This window comes from Clytia hemisphaerica, unplaced genomic scaffold (assembly GCF_902728285.1).
Source record: "Clytia hemisphaerica strain Z4C2 unplaced genomic scaffold, Clytia hemisphaerica genome assembly, whole genome shotgun sequence".
Classification (NCBI taxonomy): domain Eukaryota; kingdom Metazoa; phylum Cnidaria; class Hydrozoa; order Leptothecata; family Clytiidae; genus Clytia; species Clytia hemisphaerica.
Window position 1 is genome coordinate 80,181 of NW_027103940.1, and position 4,373 is coordinate 84,553.

General features: G+C 34.9%; 1 long non-coding RNA gene across 1 annotated transcript; it reads right to left on the reverse strand.

The window, feature by feature from the left end:
* Positions 1-2,728: 2,728 nt before the first annotated feature.
* LOC136809935 (uncharacterized) lies at positions 2,729-3,804 on the reverse strand. Its single transcript, XR_010847035.1, has 3 exons — positions 3,711-3,804; positions 3,235-3,416; positions 2,729-3,028 (listed from the first exon to the last, which is right to left on the reverse strand). It is a non-coding gene; the product is annotated as an uncharacterized lncRNA (long non-coding RNA).
* Between the last annotated feature and the right edge of the window lie 569 nt (positions 3,805-4,373).

Here is a 4,373-nt window from a genome sequence, read left to right on the forward strand (position 1 = left end):
TGATTTCTCTTGCTCTTTCGGTAAAACACGAAAAAGTTTATCAATCAAACCACTAAATTCCTTTAAATCTGTGATTCTCTTACAAATTTTCACCAACTTTTTTGGGGTTTTCAATAGCAACACCACGAACATAATGATTTCAGTCAGAAATGTTATTTCATCGTCAAAGGTAGCAGTCATTTTAGGAGCTATAAGAAGCCAGTTCATATAAAGATCAAAACAGATTTGAAGATTTCTGTACTGCTGTAGGTTTTCTCTCGTTCAGTTATAAGAAGTAATACTTTCCCAACCAAACGTGAATTATTTGTGCTGAGAAGCTGATTAAAAATATCATGTATTTCGTTCTTGTAAGTAACAGTATCTTTAAATAGTGGTTTAATAGCAGCATATAGCAATGGCGTGTAGGTGTCGACGGACAGCCTCATTTTCAGACATTTGATTAGGAAATTGCTGACGATGGAATACTTTGAATGACACTCAGTTGGCAAGTCAGCACAAAATTGCAACACAAGCCCAATATTTGATATAATTTGTTGACATGTTGATAATTTCTCCCACCAAAGATTGGAGAAATATTCATCTGTGAACACTTTTTGAAAGATCTTTGTCCACAGCGGGTAATATGGCTCTGATCCATTTGGGTAGGAAGTTATAGGAGCTGTGCTGATTTCGTGAAATTCTGGAAGCTTTTCTAAACAAATGTTGATGACTTTATCTGTAATTTCTTTAATTCCGCAATCAGAAGAAATATCGATCCATCGGAAAAGCTCATCCACTTGCGTGTGAGATATAATATCCTCAATAATGTCTTTAAGATCTTTCCACTGAAAAAATTTCAGAAGTTTAGCGAGGGCTTGTTCTGAGCTCTTTGGCATTTTGTCGACAAATTTTTCGTCATAATCAATCTTTCAGCATAGAAATTTTCGTAGAAACGTTTTGGCCATTTCAACATCATCAGCATTGACTAATAACTGGGTCATTGTGAGTAAAGGTTCATCATCAGGATACCATAATCCCTCTTCTTCTTGTTCAACGAAAGGTCCATTATCTAAATCGTTATATCTTGATTGCTTGAAAAAACTACTGGATACCTTCTCTATAACTGATTTGATTGAAGATTTGAATCTTGGTGACGAGACTTGGATTTCATCTTGGATAAAGCACAGACTTTCATACCACATCTCTTTTTGTGTGAATAACTCTAGCTGAGAGTGTTTTGGTAAGCAGAGGATTATGTATCGGTGATACCAACGCTCGCGAGTTGAAGAATGAGAATATTCTTCTTTGTTGATCTTTTCCTTTTTGTCTTCCCAGAATAATGGTTGCTGGTTGTCATGGGTACACATATGAATTGACGGAGAGAAGGATATTCGCCGAAAGTTGCTGTTCCTTATTTTACCATCAAAACTGAATGCTCCGAAAATTTTGGTTCCCTCGCGCACTGGTTGTCGTCGTTTGCTGAAAATGAGAGGAAGAAAACTGTCATGATCACTTTTTAATTGTGTGATTGAGAAAAATCATTGCTGATTTACTGTTTCCTCTTCCATCGAAGATTTTGCTATTTGATATACTTTAGGCGTACAAACTACAGTACTTTAAAAATGATTTCTAAGCGCTATGGTAAATTGGCATAGATTTTAAAAACAATCGTTCCCAACTAAGATTGAATATACTTCATAACTTTAGACCCTAAAGAACATACCTATGAAATTTTTCCATCGACACCAACTTCTCCTTCATTTCTTTCACCCAACGACACAATTTCCCAATATAAAAAATTGCTTGGTCTTTTTTCTCCAGCTTCGAGTTAGCCATCTGTAGGTATGAGGCTAATGCAAAGTCATTGCCTGTCAAACCATCCATTCCCTTCTGAAGTGTGGTTGGCTCATATTGGTGTTGTAGAGTCCATCCATAAGGATTGTAAAAATAGTCATCTTCTCGTCGCTTTACCGTTCGATGGTTGATCTATTTAAAAGCAAATAATGCATTTGGTACCATCTTTGGAAAATGAGGAATCGTATGAAAAAAACAGAATCTTCCTTTGTGGTAAAAGCTTAGTGAGAGACACTGACCTTTACCCTGGACCCAGTTTTCTCGATAACGGCCAAGCGAAATCTTAGATTAAAGTTTTTTGAAAGGGGTACCCTAAGCGGGTACCCACTTCTCAATATTGATGAGAATATTCTTAAACGAAAAAATTTCAAAATTGCGGAAAAAGCTTGGTCTAGGGTATAAAGGTCAGTGACATAGGATTGAACTTGAATTCAGACTTCGTAAAATTACGTCTTTCGTCTGAAAATTCGTAAACTGAGGCAAGGCAACATCTTTCACGTAAAATAAGTTTCCATGCTCATAACACTTACATTAACTTTTATCTAACAGAGAAGATTGAGAATAAAAATAAATAACTTAATGATGCTTTCTATTAGGCCGTGAAGTAGCCTATGATGTAGTTGATGATGGAGCACTTTAAATAGCATATGTTTTTTATGAAGAGGTACAAGTTTGGAAAAATAACAACTTGTTCATATACCTTAGTCAACGCAGAAGACAATTCGTTATCAGTGACTCGCTTTCACGTAGGATTGAAATCTTTGGTGGGATTTGTGCACCATATCATATACTAGCACTAAGGAATAGCCAGATTCTACAGTGAGAAATCGACTCTACATTCACGATGATAGGCAGCATAGATGATTTCAAATTCAGATTGTTTGTCATCAATTGAACAGTTTCAGTTTTATTATGATGCCAAATGGTTAATTTACTCCCAAGGGAAATGGATGGCAGCTGGATATAAAGTTTTACTAAGTTTTCTGTGGATTTTTCAACTTCTTTATTATATAATATATGGCTTCCTGGTGGGCAAACAATGAGATTTTGAAAGACAGCTTCAATATTGGTGTCACTAGGTTGACAACCTAGTTCCTCTTTGACTTTACTTATGATTGATTCTATCGTTGAAATGAAATTTGGGTTACCAAATGTAATCCCTTCAGGTTGAAATGACAACATGTTTCTACCAACACTAAAACGAAATAAATTTTTCATCTTTTTTTTAATCCTAATTAATAAGTACTAATATTGTCCATTGATAAATTTCTCCAAAAAGTGTGTGAATATAAAAGGACAATAGCTCCATTTTGGGTGACAATTTTAAAAAGGCACCTGAAAAGAAATAAAGTATCAAAAGAAAGAGAACCCTAAATAAACTAAAATATAAGGCAAACATACCATTCTTTTTCATTTAGGTAATTGGTCATTTGGTTGACCTGCTCACGAGTTATAGGTAAAGGAATGGAACCAATATCCTTGATGTTGAGAGAGGGTAATGGTGATTTTCCAATGATACCATGAGTTGCAAACTTGGCAGGTTTTGCCTTGATTGATGATAACAATTTGGAAAATCCTGCTTTCTAAAAATTAGGAATTTGTTGAAATTTATAGACTTTGTTGAAAAAACCTAAAGACTTCTTTGAAGAACAAGGTTTGCCGAAAGCAGTGCATCTCAAATCATGAAAGGAGAGTTAGCTAACAATTAGAAATCGAAGGTATTCTTCCTCATTCTATCTCTTTCAAGGATTTAATAAGATAACATCATCACACCTACGCATAGATGCTACAGGATTAAACCTCATGGAACAACAAACAATAAAAGGAAATCTTTTTTTTTAATTTTCTTAAGAAGTAAAGAAATCCTGAAGGCTTACCACAGGGCATGATGAAATGTTTCTGATTGTTTGTTTATAGTCGGCATTTTCACTTTCACTTTCTGAAGAGGAGTCTTCGTAAGCAGAATTATTGTATTGGACACTGCTGGTATCTGTATTCTGTCTGTAGATGTAATCATTTCCATGCATTGCTTCCTGTTCGTTATCTTCAACTTCACTGTCAGATTCAAACTGGTTTTCGGATTCAGCTTCCTCGTTATCTTCTGATTCAGACCCATCAGTCTCTGATACGACCTCTTCGTTTTCGGTTTCTGATTCATTTTCACTCCCAACATCTTCATTTTCACTCCCAACATCTTCATTTTCACTCTCACTGCTCTCATTACCACCAGTGCTGTTGTCACTTTCCATCATGCTTTTGTTTTGACTTTTTATATCTAGAAACCAAAATTAATAATAAAATCAATAATAATTTTTACATGTTGAAATAGGTCAGATGGCCGAAATATTCATTAAAAGATGATGTGTTTCCCTTACTACCTTATCAATCATGCTTATTTCAAAATTTCAAAACATAATTCTCAAAGCTTTTTTATCAGCGATTTTGAAAACCTTTGGCCCAGTTTCACACCACTTTTATTTGTCAGTACACGTTAGTTTTTGGCAGTTTTTAGCCCTATAAAATGTCAAAAAGAATTTTCA